Source organism: Argiope bruennichi, chromosome 10 (genome assembly GCF_947563725.1).
Source record: "Argiope bruennichi chromosome 10, qqArgBrue1.1, whole genome shotgun sequence".
Classification (NCBI taxonomy): Eukaryota; Metazoa; Arthropoda; class Arachnida; order Araneae; family Araneidae; genus Argiope; species Argiope bruennichi.
This window is the reverse complement of record NC_079160.1, coordinates 100,796,677-100,818,190: the sequence shown is the minus strand read 5'-3', so window position 1 is coordinate 100,818,190 and position 21,514 is coordinate 100,796,677. Positions and strand designations below refer to the sequence as shown.

Here is a 21,514-nt window from a genome sequence, read left to right as displayed (position 1 = left end):
GCTTTTAAGAAAAAATAATATATGTGGCTTTTAAATAATTAAGATTCTAATAAAACATTTTTTTAAGAAATCTGTGAAAGATTCTCATTTTTATCTGTAAATATTTGTAACAAATTTTAACAGCTCTGTCACAGGATCTATCCTATAGAACATCTACACATACAGAGACATACATTATCCTATGTGAGTATTAGAAAGGGTTCATTATAAAAAGAAATCCATTATAACAATAATTTTCAAAGCAAATTATTACTTGACTTATAATAAATTTTTATTGTAACTCAAAATTCAGAATTCGGGGCCTCGAAAAAGTCAAATCTTTGGAAAGGAAATCTGGTCATTTTATATGAAATACATATAAAGCAAGTTGCCAACTGAAAATTAATTTTTAGATGTGATATTTAAAAAAAAATCTAATTACCCTTTTTTAGTAATTAATTATAAATAAGATTCGAAAAGAATCCAAGATACTTTTTCAATACAAAATTGAAGAAAAAAAAATGAAAATTCAAGGTTATCCTGGTTTTTCACAAGTACTTATTAATTTATTCGAACAGAATTTAATCATAAATATTAAAAATAACAAAATTCGGTGTATTAAAAATCGATTTTGATTTCACGGACTATATTTTATATAATCCTAATATGTGTAGAAATATATTACATTATTTGTAGGTAATAAGGTCATTTGTAAAATTCTACACTTGTCAAATTGAAATATGACTTCATTTATCTAAATTAGTATTTATTGTCTTGTATGCTACAGGTGCTGCTTTTCGAATCGTAAATATCAGTTTTTTTTCTCCGAAAGAACAGGAAAGCTGTACAAAGTAAACAGAAAAAAAACTTGTTTTTTGCAAGCTCAAAGTGACATAAATAATTTATAAATTTTGAGCTTTGTTTGCCATTAGTAGTAACACAAAACATCACATAGCCTCGCGCGCCAATATAACCTTGAAGAAAAAGTATTTTTTTCCCAGTTTTTGCCCTGCCTGAAGGTTTCGACTGATCGGTGAAGTTCGGTTACATAACGGAGTGTTCAACTGGTGACGCAATTTGCCTGGTGGTAAAGTCATGTGAGGTGATTCCCACCTGCCGGGCGCAGCCATAATCAACAAAAATTTTCGATTTAAATTATCTTTAAAAATTTTGCTTTGTTTTTTAATTATTAATTCAAAAATGGTTATCCTTTTGATCAGAGCTCATTGTGGAAGTTTAGAAGAAATCTAGATCTAAAGGAAATCGTTAATATTTTCTATTCTTTCATGCTATCCTCTTTATGTAACAACGAATTGAATGTGAAACAGGTTTATCGCATGTTTAACATCCATACAACGATTTAATTTACTGCTAATGTGTTAAAATTTGCATTTTATCTACATGATTTTTTATCTCATTTATATATGCATCTTAATTTTAAATTGTTCTGTTGGACATATTTTTAAAAAACATACGAACCATCTAAAATTATTATACAATTCAGAATTCGAAAGATTTTATTTTAAATTTGCATCAATTAATATTATAAATAACTCACTGCCTCTCCCAATAGTTATATAGATCTTAAAAGAATACCGAGCATTTTTTTTATAGTCAAACAGCAATGCTATTTAAAAACTAAAAAAAGTCTGGATCTGACTTTTGGTGTTATATTAACAAAAACTTTCCAAACTGTCGAAGAATTATGAAATAGTATCCCATTTCCTATAAAATTAAATTACTTCAAAAGTAAATAAATAAAATTTATCATTTAGATATTGAAGAAATTCATGATATGGCGAGAAATATTTTTAACACTTACTATCGATACCAACAGAAAATATCATATTTTAGAAAAATGGTTTTTAATCCTCGAATAAACAATTTCGTATAACATTTGCGACATTATATTTTTCAAACTTATTTAATAACATAAAAAAATCTATTATTTTTAAAATAAACCAAAATTACAGTTAATTCAAAATACATTAAAAAATTTGTCCTGTGTCTAGTGATGGTGGTTGACTCAAAAATTGTAGAAGCAAAATTTATCATTTAGATATAAAAGAACTGAACAATTCAAAATCTTTCTGGCATCCATTACAATGTATTTAAAGAAAACTATAAATTCTTATTCTTCTTGGTGATAATAATCTAATTACTAAATCAACTAAATTTTTTTATGTGGATATTAAAATAAAAAAACATAATAAATAATATTAAAATAAATCAACATTTGAAAAGTTAATTATTTTAAAAACCGTTATTTATTTGCAGACGATTTTTTTAAAACTTTTACATTCAGATAAATTAATGCAAACGAAACAGCGAATATAATGTAATGTAATATACTGTCGAATATAATATAATGTCGCAAATGTTATTCGAAATTGTTTATTTGAGGATTAAAAACCATTTTTCTAAAATATGATATTTTCTGTTGGTATCGATGATGAGTGTTAAAAATATTTCTCGCCATATCATGAATTTCTTCAATATCTAAATGATAAATTTTATTTATTTACTTTTGAAGTAATTTAATTTTATAGGAAATGGGATACTATTTCATAATTCTTCATTTAGATATTGAATAAATTCATTATATAGCTAGAAATAAACAGTAATAACATAAAAATATTTAGATTTAAAATAAACGAAAATTACACTCAATTCAAAGTACACTTTAACGAATTTTCCGTAATTCTTAAACAAAAATGTATCATTCAGATATAAAAGAACTGAACAATTCAAAAACTTTCTGGCATCCATTACAATGCATTTAAAGAAAAACTACAAAGTATTATCTATTATTAATGATAATAAGCTAATTACTAAATCAATTACTAAATCAAATAAAATTATATTATGTAGATATTAACTAAAATTAGCATTTGAAAAGTTAATCTTTTTTTAACAACCGTTATTTTTTTCAGACGATTTTTAAAAAAAAGCCAGAATACTTTTTTAACCTTTGCATTCAGATAAATTAATGCAAACGATACATCAAATATAATAATTTTATCAGAATTATAAACTAAAATGAAATCATTTCGTATAATATCATAGAAATATTATAATTTAATATTTATATAGCTTTTTCTTTAAGTTTTGATATATATAAAATTGAATATCACAATGAAGATATATTTTTAAACGAGCAAAAAATTATCAACTTACCAGTAATTTTAAATTTTAATTAACCTCCGCTATATCGGTACACATTTTCCATAAGCTTTCATATAAATATTCCTTCCTCTTTATCACTGCAGTTTCTCCTTCGCGTTCTACGAGATGGACATCAGTTGAGTGGGAAGAGTGATCTTTTCCCAAGGCCAATAGAACCTGTTTCTCAGTTCTTCCGATTCCTTACTTTTTTTTCAATGGGTATTAACTTTATATTCATACCGAGGGCTGAATTGCTTTTTAAATGTAACTTAATAGGCGAAGGACAGGACATAAAATATTTCGTGCCTCAATTATGCCTTATGTAAGTCTAGAGTAGGATAGGTTGTAGTCTTGGTAGAAGAAAAATGATACTTTGGAATGTATCAAATGGTTTGATTTTTAGGAAGATTTTTTTGTTGCATGGAATTTTATCTGCTTACGGTTTATGTAACTCAAGTGAAGGGTTTCAGAACGAAGTGACTGAGGTCAATTTCTCGAATATGTCAATTATAATTTGCCTTTGCATGAGACTAATTTTTCTCAAAATAAAAAAGATATATGCTGAGAAATCAATGCCTGCCTATCCTTACTTGCTATTTACTTATTTAGTGATTTTTATTATCCTCTACATTTGTGGTAAAAGCAGGAAAAGGAAATATCTTTATCGTTTTCATCGATATTTTGATTTATATTAACTGATTATGTCTGCCTCAGCATTTTAACAAGCATTTTATAACAGAAATTGTCTGTTTATAGGCTATTAACACATTTATACTCATGAAATTTGGTACACAAATAATCGTAATAATAAATCAATGCACCTAAAGATCGAACTAAAACGAACCTTAAGTTCGAACTGTAAAAATTAATGTCGAAATATTTTTTTAAAAACATTTAAAATTATTTAGGGTTATTTTTCATCCGTATATGTTCTAACAACACATTACATAATCTTAGAAAAAAAATTGACCCTTGTTCCTCCATCGGATGGAACAAGCAATTGTTATTCTAGCGAAGTTTGTTTTGTTCTCTATTAAATATTTTTAAAAAAATGTAATTAGTTTTCTTGAAAACTTTTAAGAATTCAAACCGAAACGCATCTGACACTCTATTTTTGTCAACTTCTACACATTTTGTGAGGTTATTACATTATATTTTTCTCTAACTGAAAACAAAAACGGTCGGAATGTCTTTTGTCATTGATTTTAAATTAATTGTTTTTCAAATTAGCTTAAAACTTTCTTCGCGATTCGTCGAGGAGATATTCTCTGACTTGCCAGGGAACCAATGAGAACTAAGGTTTCAAGAATATGAATATTATTTTAGCACTATTTCAATTCAAATACAATTGTTTGCAGAAAATTTTCTAATTTTTCTTATTTTTTTATTTTTAAATATGTCTTCATTTTTAATTCGATTTTTATTTACAGTGCGGCATGCAATTCTTTTGTTGCGAAGAAAAATAGTGCAAAATTAGCATTATTATTTTTTTTTTCATTTGTGTATTTTTTAAATTTTTTACTATTGTTTTTTATTTTTTTTATTTTGCTGACGGGTAGAATCGTTTGGTGCACTGCTACTATCTTGTAATTAAGTAAGTTATTTAAAACTTAGACAGCAATGGAATTTGGATTTCTGGATTCCAATGATTTATTAATTATTGTTTAATTAATTAATTAATGTTTTAATCCTTGCTGTCAATGATCAATTCACCTGACTCTCAGAAGTGAATTTACAAATAATATCCACATATTTTCTTGCTAATCGTAAATTTTCTTGTTCTAAATAAATGCTATTAAAACAGTGAACTTCAGTCTTTTCATTTGTATTCTTTATAGAGATATGACGCTAGAACAATCATAAGATGACTAAAAATATAAATTTTCTATAATAGAATTTCAAAATTGATTATTTACAGAATTTGTACTTCTATGTAGTACATATGAGCACCAAATACGCACGGAGTGAAATTTACGACCAAGTCTATTAAAGGCTTAACTATCTACCGATCTCTTTATTAATATGCATATTCTCTTTTGATATATGTATATGTGTAGACTAACGAATAGATTCCTCTTCATAGAATTGTTGCAATATTTAATACAAATCTATCCTTTTGATAATAAATCTGCGGTTTTGAATGATCACGTTCACGGACGGACAGACAGACATAATTTAAAAAAATGTTTTTTCAGTCCCAGAGAAGTTTAAAACGTGGAGATTTGTCAAAAATCTCGAGATCCATTATTTTTTGACGATTACAATTGGTAATATATTTAGGTATTTTGCTGCTCTAGGCAACATACTTATGAAGCTCCTTTTTTAATAAATTAATCAATTTATTTTCATATTTCAGCATTCATAGCTTTTTTACAGAATCTATCGCGTCATCTTTGGCGAGTTATTGACGATTAAACCCTGGCATGTGTTAAAACTATCCAACAATTGAATTTGTGTTTTAGAATCGTTTTCCTCAATCGGTTGAAACAAAACTACACTTGTAGTCACAAAATCTCACATCAAATTTGATATATTTATCCCACTGCATTTTTGAATTATTGAGTTCACATTTTTCTAAAGGTAAAGACTGACAGAAGGTCAACCTCTTGTTGGATTAGACTCAAAATCAGGCGGATGTCTACACTATAGATATTAATTCGTATTACCAAATTCTATGCATCTAGTTTTCTTAGTTTTGTAGTCATCGTGTTAACTGAGATTCGAACAGGCGAAAGATAACTTCATCTGAATGGATTTTGCTCAAAATTTGACAGAAATCTACAAATTTGGTGTAAAGACCGTATACCAAATTTCAACTGTCTAGCTCAAAGCGTGTTGAGTTATCTTTGTCACAAACAGATTTACATTTTCCAAAATTGCGTTTTCCGAACTAAGGAACGTGGAAATTCGTCAAACTCTCGAGTTTTTGACGATCACTATACTTTTTCTATACAATGCAAACGTCAAATTAAAAAAATTAAGTTATATTTTGATGTTTACCCACAATAATTCCCAAAGCTAATATTGCGGAAAATCGGATTTTTGCATCATTTTAGAATTTAAGACGTTTTTGTTTTACTTATGCAAATTAATTGATTTGCAACTTTTACTGAATAATGATAAAGTTTTAAAAATGCTTTTTAGTAATTCTCAACAATAACTTTTATAATTAAGACGAAATTTAAATCATTTTCAGTATTCCATTAAATATTTAATCACTTTTCGGCCATTGTTGAAAGCTATGAAGGATAGAATCTGCTTATGATCTAAGCAGGTTGCCTAAGGAATAAGAAAGTGAAGTTACAATAACAGAAATGACAACGTGCAATTTGAAGTTAGACAATTCAGGCATAAAAACTTTTGATAGCACTATGATGTCATGGGACTTAACTCCATGAAGAATATTTATGTAATTATAAACAGAACAGGTATATGGCTTTTAAAATAACATGGTTTTAATGTCTGTCACAACTTGATACTTAAACAAGCGGATATGGTCTCCCCCAAATTTTCTTGCATACTCTCTAATAAAAGTGTTATTCCAGAGAATAGAGATGCATAATCCACGATTTTTTGAATAACAAATAATATTGCTATTGTTATTTTTAAATATGTGTTCCAAATATCTGTTATTTCAATCATATTATTAATTAAAAATTATTACTTAATATTAAATATATAATTTATTAATTGTAATTAATACTTAATTTACTAATTTAATTAACGTTTGATTGAATTAATTTATCTGTTTCAGCTTACTTCTTAAATTTATTTTTCTCAAAACTATTTATTTAATTTATTTATTAGAGTAAACCATTTTCTGGAAAAGGTGAGTTGAAAATATATGTCATTTCTTTAAAATGTTTACTTTAGTCCTATATTCTACCAATAGACGGCGCCAGCAGTAAACAGAATACATATAATCAAAGTCAATCATGTCAGGAGCAATTCAAAATGATCTGTATGGAATAGTGCATCATCAAATACGAATATGGGTCACTCCCGTAAAGTGGAGCGGGGACTTCGCACTTTCCGGTGAAATCGCTCCGATAAATTTCAGTGATATGCAATTCACTACGATACGATACGATACGATACGATACGATATACGATACAATAATTCCAATTACCGGTCCGTTCACTTTTCAATCCAATCACAGATTTCTTTCGAGAGCTTCCATTGGACAGATCGTATCGATTGTTACTTTGCAGTGAAGTCACCGCTCCGGCAAATTTCTGTGATATCGTATCGATTGTTACTGTCTATCGTGATCCAAAACCTGTCATCGAAATATCATCAGTAAGATCGTATCAAGGATTTGAATCACACCCCTCTTTGAAAAGTATTGATCACTTGTATTTGTGACTTTTTGATATTGGTTACGTAATAACCGCTGTTAAAATATTCGTCATCCCTACCAGAGAATGCCTTGCAACGACCTTGACTTGCAATGTTAACGTTCTGCGTGAACTTGGCCCTTTTAGTAATGATCCTTGGCGAGTTATTTGGCGATCAATCCCAATGCGATTAATAATATCCAAAAATTGAATTTAGAATCGTTTTTCTCAAAAGATTAAGGCAAAGATTTGACACAAAACTGTACTTATAGTCACAAAATCTTACACTTAATTTGATATATTTAAGTCACAGCGTTTTTGAATTATCGCGTTTACATGTTTCTGAAAGGATAGACCAGCAGACAGTCAACCCATTGTGTTGGTTTTGGCTCAAAATTTGACAAATGTCTACACTATAGATGTTAAATCTGTGTACCAAATTTTAACTATCTAGCTCTCTTCGTTTTGAAATCATCATGTTAACTTATATTCGAATAACTGAACAGACGGACTTCCTCTGGGCAGATTTTACGCAAAATTTGACAGAAATATACAAATTTGGTGTAAACGCCGTATACCAAATTTCAAATGTCTAGCTCAAAGCGTTTTTGAGTTATCTTTATGACAAACAGATGTATATTTTCTAAAAAGGTGTTTTTCGGACTCGGGGTTTAAAATGTGGAGATTCGTCAAAATCTCGAGTTCGAATTTTTTTAACGATTACTATACTTTCTCTATATAATGTACACGAGAATGTAAAAATGAAAATAGGATTTGGTTATTATAATATTAAACTAAGCAATGATGACTTAAAAAAACAAACGAGATAGCTAATTAATGAAACAAAGTTATAAATCTCTAACAAATAATGTTAATTGGTTTAATCAACAAAATCACGTTGTATGATTTTTTTAAAAAATTATTTTATATATTTTGTTAATAATAAATGACTATTAAATAATATTGGATAATGTTTGAAAATATTTGTTTTAAAATTAATTATTTATTGTTTATTCTTATTATTATTACAATTTTTTCTAAAATTAAACTAAATATTTGTTTTAAAATTTACTAACATTAAAATTAAACGAATTAAAATTTATTTAGAAATAACTATTCTTCAATAATTTGTTGTTGCTGCATTATATGAACATATGGGTAAGGAGATTACAAGAAGTGTTATTGATGACTGGTAACCAATATTGAAGATTATGCTATTCTTTTATTTCTATTCTCTGGATTCAAATATTATTTAAATATCTATCCTTTTATTTATAGGCTCTCAATTATAGTTATTTGAAGTATACATTTCAGTTATCTACTACAAAGAATAACTGATGGAAAAAAAATGTTCCTTGCGAAGGGAAAGAAAAGTGAATCCTCTGATAGCTGGCAGATACATAAACTCGTTTTCTTTTCCTAGTGTTAAAACTTTAGCCAAGGGAAAGGGTTGCTGGAAAATGATGGACTGTTGACGCAACGGATGATCAATCACAGTCGATACAGGAGTTGACAACTGAGAAAGGTGCCGAGGGAATGGAAAAACGATTATCTCTCTCTATCTCTTTTTTAGAGCACATCTATACATAGTATAAAATGAAGTCTCCTGAAAGCGTCTGTATGTTGAAACCCGAAAAACTCGAGAAATACTTAACTCATTTTGGAGATACTTGTACCATTTTGTAGGGCATTTATTGGGGAAGGTTTTTAGTACATTAACATTGATTTTAAACAGCGATTCAAATCTCATTATTCCCAAAAGAAGGAAATTCAACCTCGGCCGAAGCACATTAAATGCCAAAACGCTTCGTTTGTTGTGCGATAAAGAAAATATAAAGGAAAGAAACATTCGGTTAGTGAATAATAGAGAAAGAATGTCCGCACTTTCTTCAAAGGAGAGTCTTCTGCTGAGCGAAGTAACCATCTATCTTTAAATCGCACTGCAATGGAATTACAGAGACAGAATGAATCTCGCCTGTCTGCTGACAGAGAAAGACATTTAAATTTGAGACATAGGAGAAGTGAAAGAACAAACGTTCCTGATATTTGGTCCGAAAAGGAGTACACCGCCCTGAATTTCGATCCATGTGTGAATTACAGAAATGATGCCTCGGTTTCAATAGGAACAATGTCTCTAGTCTGTCCATATTGTTCAGCTTTAGGAACAGCTTTGATATACAAAATAATTTAAAAAATCGCCAAATTTTAGCGAAATGGCCGAATGTGACGAGAACAGCAGCAATAGGATAACGGTAGCAAAAGCGCCATCGATAAATTGCCTACCTCGCAAGACGCCAAATGACTGTATATCAAAGCTTATCCCTAATTATTTCTGAATATGTGCTGTAAAAAATTGTTTTGTAGTCATTTTTGATGATTTCTAAATATCTTTTTATCGCGTGACATTCCCATGTCATATCGGGTGGAGGCTAGACATAAGTCTAAAGCCAATTTTTCCTCTTAGATGTTATTTTACGGCCAACGCTGTGCGGGCACTGCTAGTTAATTATAAATAATTAAAATGTACATACTATTCGTTTGAGGGATCGCAAACTGTCAACTGAAATTATTTTACTTTGTTGAGGGATGACACATAATGAGTATGATGAGGGATTTTCTCGAGTTCTTTATTAGGCATTTATCTTCGTTTCTTTATATTTTCTTCCAGTTCTTCTTTGCCTTCTCATATACGAAATACAAATGAAGTTCAGTACTCGTCAAAAAATTCGATTTAGAAATGTTGGTGAATCTTTACGCTTCAGACCCCTCCCCCTTCCCCCTCCCCCAAGTTAAAAAAAATTGACATTTTTGGCATTATGTCTGTCAGTATATCTCTGTCTGTGAACACGATTAATTCAAAATCGCTTTTAGCTTGATGAATGAAATTTGTTATATTGGCTCTAGACCACAATTTTAGATTTCTATCAAATTTTGAACGAAATCCTGTATGGCTAGTTATTTAATTATAAGTGAAATCAATAAGTCCAGAATGCAAAGGACTAAATAAAAAACTTTGGTACACAGATTGATCTTCTAAAATATAGATGTTTATCAAATTTTGAACAAAAAAAAAAAAAAAATCCGTCAAAAGGTTGACGGTTCGTCTGTCTGCACTTTTAAATGAATGTAAACGAAATAATTCATATACGAAATGATTTATATCAATGAAATTTTATATGTTGTCTTGTGATGACTACATACAAAAGTGCAAATTTTGGTTTCATTCGTTCAGTAAAAAGCGTTGAAAATACATGTCCCATGACAGATTCTGTAAAAATGTTGGTTGCCGGATGTCTATATTTCGTAACCCAATGCCATGCGAGAAAGTTTCGGAGTGATCACTTCCGCTAGTTCTCACTTATTATTTTAAGCTGCATCGCTAAGTAAATTTGCTATTGTTTTCCTGTCTTCCACATCAAAGCTATGTCTAGAAAGGTGAAATTTGGTATACGGCTTTTATTCCAAATTCTCAGACTTTTATCAAATTTTGAACGAAATCTATTTTGTAAAAATTTATATGTCCAGCTGTCCGAATATAAATTAACATGATAAGTATAAAACGTAAAGAAAAAAAGTAGAAATTAAAAGTTAAATTTGATTCTCTAACATTTAAAGTGTAGATCTCTATCAGATTTTGAATCAAATCCATGAAGAGGTTGATAATCTGTCGGTCTGTAATTTTGCATCTATGTAAATTTGCTAATTCAGAAACCCAACGATTTAAATAAAAGAAATTTGATATGTGATCCTGTGGCTACAATTGTAATTCTATGTCAGATTTTAGGTACAATCAGTCGGGGAAAGGTGTTCAAAACGTACAATCGATTTTCTGGTATATGTATATTAGCAGTATTCTAGTAATTAATTGTCAAAGATCCCACATTAATAAGCTCTCTCGTAACCATCGTTCGAAAATGGCATATAGTTAAAAAATCGTCAAAGATCACTCATTAATAGACTCCCTCATATCCATTGTTTGAAAATGGCTATGGTTAATAATACAGAAGTTTCTTTCTGTTTTTCTTTATTATATTGCGATCTATTATATAACTATATTTATATAAAGCTATACTTTTTACTATAAAGCTCAAAACATTCTCGTGCAGAACTCAGAAATTAAAAAGTTTGAGCTCTCATGGCATTCGCACCTTTGCCCAAAGTCCAGAATTTTTTCCGGATTTAGAAAAGGACAATAACATCTTTATTTGAAAACTATGACTAAACCTCCAATAATTGCTACGTAATTATCTTTTTATTTATTTATTTTTTGCTTTTCAGATAAAATAGACTACTCCATTAAAGAGCAATGCAGTTGATTCTTTTTGTTTCCTAAAAGTTCAAATCAAAGGTTGAATGAATTCAATTAGTCATTGATGTCGTTTAGAATTATCATATGATAAAGTCTCTCCTAGATAGCCCTTTTCATTCAAACATGCGATAATTTCTTTGAAGTATGTTAATCTCTCGGTTACTTTGCAGCTAAATATGGTCAGCGTTAGAATATTCAGCTGCCTATCACTGTCGATAACATTTATAATAATCTCATCGATTATTCAGATTTTCGGGCAAATATAAGCAAAAATAATGCTCACGAGCCACGTAAAACAATTCTTAAGAATCTGAATTTAGAAGCGATGTTATGTTGAGTTGAGATGTGACTTCTCAGCAGATATGTGTTCTCGCTCCTGATTGGATGTTTGGTCCAACGGATTGTTATGTCTTCTATGATTCGCTATATGTTTTCGTTTCATTTTCTTTTTATATTATGCCGGGTTTATACTCGGCCAATTATAAGACAGCAAGTAGGCAACACATGCGTAGAAAGGGACTGATTTATGTTTGCCAAAATTTCATAAGATAGACTCAGGCATTCCATGCTTGGCTATAAAGTGCCGTTTTGGTGAACCTGAATTTTTCTTTTTCATTGAGTATCGTATTAAAATGATGAATAATAACACAAAGAAACATGGTAAAATAAAAAAAGGGTTAATATCCTTAAATTAAAAACTATAGGAAAGAAGTGGCAAATAAAATGAAAAAAGAACACAACCTCGCATCAGAGAGCAAAAAATGTCGGAATTAATTTACGATAAGAGATCAATTTTGTCACGCCAAAAAACCGCCAAATTCTACAAACGCATGCGCAGTAAGAAAAAATACAATACAGCGGCTTGTAGTTGTCCCGTCGGGACAATTATTTGCCATCGACCGAACAGAATTTTTCAGCCTTTCTATGCATACGCTACCTACTGGTCGTCTTATAACTGGCCGAGTGTAAACCCAGCATTTCGTAGAAATATGCCATAAAATTTCAGGAAAATGACAGCTGTAATTTTTTTTTTCGCATTTAGTGAGATATAAAATGCGGAAATTCTTCAATATGACGTGGTTAAATTTTTTATTTTAAATTGAATTCTTTATTCATCAGACCAGAAAATAAAAATTCTATGATCAAACACTATTGAATTGAAAACATTCACTGTTATTCTTCTCCAACTCTATTAATCTTTTTTTAAAAAAAAATATCCTTTATCTTCTCTTTACAAAAAGAATCTTAAAACAAATTTCAATTTAAAAGATCTTTTCTTTTTATTATCAACCTTTTCTTTATTTCCGTTAAAGATTCCTTCTAATCTCTTCCTTGTATCTGAAATTCTTTTATTCTCTTTCTTTCGGCGTTTATCGGACGATTTAAAGCTTCATCAACTATTTTTTGTTTGCTCTTTATTTTAATGAATTACGTCATTTCTTTCAAAGAATTTTTTTTATCTTTTTCTTTAATTTGTTTTCGGCTAACAGACGATTTAACACATCTGCTTTTATCATACAGATTCATTTCTTTTCCCGCCTTTTTCTATAATGAATTTATTGAATTAATAAATCTATTCTATTTTATTGAATTTTATTATTAACTATTGAATTTGACTGAAATTTCTTTTCTGTGTTTTTAGTTAGAATCCGATTTTGATTTACTTCGAAGATAGGTTTTTCTTTTAAATTCAACGGAAAGAATTGAAGAAAAGATATTTAATATCATATTTATTATCTTTAAATAGTTCATTTAAAACTCTATTGTGATAAAGGAAAATACGTGGAAGTATTGACACTCTAAAGACAGATAATTTGACTTAGAATTACCAAATTCGTTACAGATACATTTTATAGGTTTGGAATGTGTACTGTCATGTTGACATTTTTTTTAATATTTGATTTTTAAAGTCAACAATATTTTTATGTTTGATTTTTTTACTTAGCAATGGTATTTAAAATACAATATTTTTATGTTTGAATTTTTTACTTAGCAATGGTATTTAAAATACAATATTTATAATTATCATCAGTCAGAAATTGCAAATATAATTTTAAAAATTATATTTTATACACCATTAAGAATTTTAAAAAATTAAATATAAAAATAACGATGACTTAAAAGCTAAATATTAAAAAACAAAAACAAAATGTCAACTTGAAATATTGATATTTTTATCAATTAAAATTAAGCAAGAATTTGGCATTTTACTACGATGACTACCGAAAATATAATTGCTTAAAAGTGAATTTTACATCCTTTTAAAATTCAAAAATGTTTGTTTTTTAAATGATATTTTTAAAAATTTTCCTGAATTTAATACTTCTTATTTTTCACAATATTTGACAGTATATTTCATGATTTCAATAGAATTCAAACCTTTTTCATAATTATATCTAATATTTAACCGCGGCATTTTCATTCATTGTTGAAAATTAAGGAAGGAGGGTTTATTTATTGTTCGTACAATTTACACGAGGAAAAAGAAAGTGAAATTACATAAATCCAAAAGGTAGCGTACAGTTTAAAATAGATTATCGAAATATTTAAGTTTTTGTTTGTATTACAGTGAAATGTCACTTGAAGATATTAGAAAGATTAATATACGCAATAAGCAGAACAAGTATAATGCTATTAAAATAACAGAAGATAATGTCTGCTGTAATTTGATGCTTATATTTTTTTGATGTGACAAGCTTGAACATCTAGTTATGCATATGACTTTTATTTAAAATGAAACATAACTAATAATCACAATGGACGAGCTTATCTCAAAAGGTGGTTAGAAACAAATGAAACCAGTTAGAAGAAAAATTGATTAAAAAAAAGTTGACTGATAAAATTACCATTCACCCTTAGAAATAAAGCGAAATGATTAAAAAAAAAAGTGACGATATATAATAGCATTATTTTCAAAACCACTGAGAATATTCTTTGTTGTAACATAATACTTATATTTTTTGTTTATCTTTATTGTATAGTGTAGAGAATAGAATACACATTTTGAATCTTTTTACTTAAGAATTCGATACAGATTTACAGTTTTGTTGTTTCAGATTTCCTTTATCTTGTATGTTGAGTTTTTAAACAACTAGTTGGAATTGACCTCGCTTTGCACAGGCGAAGCCGAGTAGATTTTATCAAATGTGATTATAAAAAACGAATATTTAGTTCCTGAAGATTTTGGATTAAAGGTTTATTTTTTATTTCGATGACTAGAATATTCTAGAGAGTTTTCGAACGTTTCGAAACATGAAGTCCTTTCTATAGTCCAGAACCACCTGGAAAATTATAGAGCTTCCTGGAACAGTCCTAAAACATTCTCGGGCATTATGGAATCTTCTGAAAGATTCTTTACCTTTCCGGAGCATTATTACAACAAACTTAAACCTTTTAGAAGATTTTATAACATTTTGAAATATTCTCGAACGTTCTACAGAATTCTCTTTGGAGCTTTCTTGGGCCTTCTGAAGCATTCAGGAACATTCTGGACCCTCTCTGTCACTTCGATCCTCGATTCCCAGCTGCTTCATTGACTCCCTATAGGAAGTCCTTTGGTGCGATGTCTTCTTTTGACATTATTTTCGGACTCAGCCCCTGCAGTTTCGAACCAAAACCTTCTTCATGGATGAAGGATGGAGGGCTGACATACTACATTGTTCGCTTGGGGATAATTTAGTAATTCTAGTTTTAAAAAATAGTGATTCTGGATTCACATTAAGATATGAATTTCGTAGCTATCGTTTATCAATGCCAGGCTCGATATACGCGGCTTTATTCAAGGTGGATATTCAAGGATTGTTATAAAAAATTTATTAAAAATTCTGCGAGAAAGTTTTGATGAAACCACTCCAGCTGGTTATATTTTTAGCGGCACTGTTTTTCTCTCAGATGATTAAGGCTCGGGGTCTCAGACAAAAAGTATCGAAAGCCTCATTAAAATTTACTTTTAATCTCTGAAGATAAAATACTTTTAATTTCTGAAGATAAATAAACATAGTTAATACGGTTTTTCAACAATTACAAATTTGTTCAAGACTAAACAGCATAAAAATCTTTTACCTATCGTTATAGATACATAGTTCAAGTTGGAAAAATATTTAAATACTCCATGACTTCACTCCATTTCACTCCATGACTCACGACTTCTCTGCTATCTCAAGTAAAGTAGAAAAATAGACATTTATCTAATGACACGATACAGTTAAGTAGTAAGTACGAGTCAAAGGTGAATGCTATGACAGTCAACGCTTTAATGCTGTTTCACCCAATAAAAATTACAACATTTAAATATTTGTACAACCCCCAATGCTATCCCTAATAAAATATTTCTAACAAACTAAATTTTAAAAATGTTTCACTCTTACAACCGACTGAATAATAAAGATTTAATGATTTGTATTTTAGACGACTTTATACTATTCCAACGAATAATTCAAAGATAATCCAATCAATGTGCTTCATTTCTTCAAGGCTGTTATGATTGATTTGAAATTATGGAATTCAAAACTTCATAACTTGGTTAGTTTTGATAACAGAAGAGTAGAACTTTTTTCATTGAAATATTAATGTGCCACGAATATTTTATTAAATATGATGAATGGAACTGGAAGTTTTACAAAAAGATAGATTTCGTAATTTTTTCAGCATTGCATTTCTAGAAAGTTGCACAAAATAAAATTCTTTACATCATTTAAAGAATTTTTTTCAATTAGGACTGTATATGTCTATGTCTATGTATAACTGTATATGTATAATAGTAAATGAAATTTAATAAATTTTAAATTCTATGAATGCAGTAAATTTTTCCCGCTAAACTACGTTTCATTTTTTTATTTCTGGATATGCCTTTAAAAGCCTATGCGGAAGAAAAGTGCTATCTAAATTGAGAATCGTCAGATTTACGAGAAATTTCAGTGCCACTGTACTTAAATTTCCCAATTTATTTGACGCGAAACGATACTGTAGTTTCCAGAAATCAATCAAGAACCCAATCAAATGATCTATAGAATAATTAAGTGTCTATGATTTAAAAAAATTAATAATTTGCTGATAGATAATTTTTATTTGTAACAGTCAGTTAATGCTGCAATAGGAAGATAGATTGTGTGTCAGAAAAAATCTTAGAGCCAAGGTTACACACCTTCTTTCAGAAATATCTAATTATGAATCTGAATGCCGGTACATTAATTACATAGGGAAGTTTTTTCTGAACTATGGAGGATTGGAAATTTTCTTTCTAATGATATAAAATTCTAATATTCTTGACAACCCTTTTATTATTGTAAGATAAATGATTTTAGAATGGTAAATTTTTCCCAGGGCTGTTACATGTTCGACATTTATTCCCTGGCTGTTCGGGAAAAAAACAAAACAAAACAAAAAACTGCGCGAAGGAAAATTGTTTTGTTGGATTCTTATGTTCCAGTTTGATTGTATTGTTCCAAATATTCACCATAAAAATTTGTTGATCTATTATATCTTAAAGTCTACTACATCTTTTTACTAGAAATAATTGTTTGTGAAATAGGAGCAAAAAACAAATAAAGTAATTTTTTTTGTTATATTTTTGTTTTATTTAAAATTTTTTTTTTATAACTTAAGTATTCTAAAGGTGGTTCACTCTAAGTATGATCTTCCGAAAAGTTCGGAACCCGATTTCGCGGAAGAACCTTCTTGTAAGCAGGTCTGATGCATATAAAATACGTCGGGGCCTTCTACTGTTGTGGCGTGGAAGTTGGAAAGGGGGGCTACTTCAGGTGTCGTCCTCTTCATTTGACAGCGGTTCAGAAGTAAGGTTTGTCCCCATATAGCCCTATTGTTGCTTTAAAACGGGAGGTAATGTAACTGAACTAATTCAGAAACGAACAGCATTCTGAATTAGTTAAAAAAAATCATTGATGAAAAAAGAAAGCAAATGCATCAAAACCGCAAGTTTAGATTTCTTTTTAACGTTAGAAATACTTTATAAAGGCATATTTCGAGCGTGAAAGAAAGAAATTTAAATATGACCTAGATACGAAATGCAATGTTATTGCAACAAGTTATATTCTTTTGTTTATAATTTCGATATGCATTTTTTCCTTAAACTCTTTTATTTAAATTATTTTGAGGTTTTTAAAATAAGGTCTTGCTATCAATTGATCATTCATTCTTTCGATTTGCTAGAGCACTAAAATCTTGTACGATTTCTTGATAACGGTATTATTTTTGTATTTTCAGAACTTAATCGTCTGTTAATCTTGAGTTATATATTATTCTTTACGAGTGGCATCACCAGTAATGAAATGGTATACCAAGACCTTATAATTAAAAAACAAACAAACAAAAAATAAATAAAAATAAAATATTCGAAAGAATTTCTGTTATTTAGTATTCTAATAAAAATGAGATTAAAAAAAGTTTTCTACTAGTAAATTTAAATTATCTATCTAGTAAATTTAAATATCAAAATTTAATATTTATATAATTTAATATTTATTTTTATATATTTATGTATATTATATTTTTATATATTTACGTATATTGTATTTATTTATATTTTTGTTGATATTTTATATTTATTTAAATGTCAATCATATATATTAACTATCGCTTACGCAATTTTCTACCAACTCAAGTTTTGAACAAATATTGCACTTAGTTTCGAATTATTTTCTGAGACAGATATTGATTTAAATTATTTTACCAATGAAGGTGATTTAATATATATAAAAAAAGAATGAATTAAAAACTCACCTTGATGAAAATCACAACCAAATGTATTATTGTAACACTAAAAAAAATTGTATTTATAAATGATAAATCAACTGAATGTTATACTTAAAAACTTTAAGAGTCAAAAAATATCATTAAATTACACATTCTGTCATATTTACAGTTCAGCTTCTGAAAACTGCTCATTGAAAAAGAAGATATCATTTTCAAGGATTCACAGGTGGTTTTACATATCTACCAAGTTATATATATACCAAGTTATCTTTTCTTATTATCTTTTATCTGGTTGTTCTAATTTTTTTTCTCTACGAAGTCAGGCGTTTTATACTGCAATATATAGAGTTTGTTAAACCGTGAGAAACAAATTTTGAGAGCATTTGTTGGACGCATTGTTAAATTCTGTAATCGTAGATATCATTCATCAGACGATCAATTATCGAAGTCCAGGTCTTTAATCAGCAAAAGAGCAAATGAAGTTTTAATCGCTTCTCAAGTGATGGATTAATTTAAAATGTGTTTTACAAACGAATTAAATATGAATTCTCTCAATGGATATATTATATGATTATAGTACAGGGTGTTCCAAAATTAATGCAAGATTTGAATTTGTAACCATTCGTGCTGTAAACTGTTGGCAACCCTATTTAAAAACCATTTGACAGTTGATAGTTTAGGATTAGTAAAAATGGAGTGTTACAGGATAGAACAATGTGCTCACACAAAATTGGAATTAAACAAACAAATAAATAAAAAACAGTTTTTTTCCTTTTAAATTTTTATATTTTTATTGAATTGTAAAGTGCACAAAATAAGGTTATGTATTAAATAACACATATGGCAAATGGTCTCCAACACATACGCACTCTTTTGTCGACATTTTCCATGACCAATTTGCATAAATGTGACTGAATTTCGTTGATGCAGCGTCGAATTTCCTCCTTGAATGCATGCGTACTTGTGGGCTTGTTGGCATAGACCTTTTACTTCAAATAATCTCATAAAAAGAAATCCAATGGTGTTCAAAGGGACCAATTCTCAAATTTTCGAACTGTGGTCGCCAGACTCATTATTTTTGAAATAATATTCAACAATGGAAACACGTTGTTCTATTTTGTAACGCTCCATTTCTACTAATCCTAAACTATCAGCTATTTTTTTAATAGAATTGCCAACACTTTACTGCATGACTGGTGGCAAATTCAAATCTTGCGTTCATTTTGGGACATCCTCTATAAGAGATTCTAATGATATCCGAACATCCAGTGCTGAACGTTGTAACATAATAATGTCGTCTTGATACATTTGTCCTGTCTCTTCATTTAGTTTGATTGTTGCAATAGCGTTGTATTTTGTGCACAACGATTATTATGTAGGTTAGAGAAAGAAAAAAAATAATAAGCTAAACATGGTAAAAAAAGTTATTCAATGGCTTGAAATATGTTACAGCTTTAGTAAGATATTTGTTTAGAAAAGGTAAGATGTATGTTTTAGAAAAGGCTGCAAAGACCATGAGTGCTCAGATTGTTATTTTTAGAAAAAAATTCTCCTATGCATGAGCATTTTATGCTGTAGTAAAGAAAAAAAAAAGGAAATATACATTTGGACGCTTTTTTTTTGTATTGGCCTGAAATTAAAATAAGACACAGGACTACAAATTTAATTACAAGGTCATATATCAAATTTCATTTATTTAAATAATTGCATTTTTAAGTTATCTTGTTGCGCACGTATGTAGACACAGACTGAGAGATGGAATGAATCTAGCTCAAAACGTTTTTAAGATTTTGTGTTCGCATACAAATTCCTAAAATGTATCTTTAAAATTCAGGGATATCTGAAAAATAGATATTGATCGAAGTCGAGTTTGACATTTTTTGACATTTATCTATCTCTATCTTTGACATTTGACTATCTCCATCTTGCATACTTTGTGGATGAGAAAGTCAAATAAATAAATCGCACATAAGAATAAAGAAAACTGTAAATAAAGAGATAGATATATTCGCATAATTATAGCTGTTGAAATTATTTTACACCCACGAGAAATCAGTCGAACGCACCACTCCCATTGTTTTGAATCATAAACAGATGCCGAGGATGTCATCAGCCACCTCTCTACAAACTTCAACACCACATGACCGGAAAACTGCTTGGAGCCGATAGATTTCATATACATCAGGCGTATTTACATGGAGCATTTTTGGTTTGTAATTAAAAGGAGAGTTTTAGTAAATTAGCGGATGTAGACAAAAGACCGAAAATAAATATAATCGGTCAGTTTATTTCATTATGTTCATTTCATTATTATAGTATTTACAATTACAAAATATCTGCTTAAACATGATTTCTGCTCGTAAAACTTGCATACTATATAATAATATTGTCACGTAGATGCTATAGTATAGAACTGAATGGCACACACAAGAGGTACAGATAAACCAATTTATTAACTGAAATCAGAACTGAGAACACAGTGATTGACAGATCTTCTGCTTTTATAGTAGCAGGGAAAGTTCCAGAATACTCTTCTGGAGACAGTAAGAAAAATCCAGAACGCTTGTCTGGTAAACTAAAAAAAGGTCCAGAATCTTTTGGAACATGAAATGAAAGAAAACATAAAATCAAAGAATTAAATATTTACACATACTATGAATCGCATTGCCCCTAGCGGGATTCAAACCCAGGTCTTTTGATCATGAGACCAGTGCCATGACCATTCGGCCATGAAGATTCGACTGCCTTTCTTCAAAGTGGCAATATAATAATCTACAAATAAATGACATTTATTATTGTTGGTTAATTTATAAATAAATAAATAAACGAATATTTTTACAGAGTTATTAAAAGCAAAAAATTATTAAATTAAAATGTTTTGAAATGTAAAATCAAATTGGCAAGTTTATTACAAGAGTATACTGCCAAGAGCCTCAAAAGACGCCAATCCGCAATTGATTAGAATATTAACTATTCATTTAACTTATTATATTAAATCCTATTCGACAGATC

General features: G+C 29.0%; 1 protein-coding gene across 3 annotated transcripts in view; it reads right to left on the bottom strand.

Annotated features, from left to right (window-relative positions):
- The window catches only part of LOC129989319 (major facilitator superfamily domain-containing protein 12-like), a 53,780-nt gene extending 35,094 nt beyond the window's left edge, over positions 1-18,686 (bottom strand). For 2 of the 3 annotated variants that reach the window (XM_056097770.1, XM_056097773.1), the window contains exon 1: positions 3,157-3,299. The gene's annotated coding sequence lies outside the window, so the exon portion shown is untranslated. Of the gene's footprint in view, positions 1-3,156; positions 3,300-18,529 lie in introns of those variants that run through there. The other variant, XM_056097771.1, reaches the window with a different exon arrangement.
- Between the last annotated feature and the right edge of the window lie 2,828 nt (positions 18,687-21,514).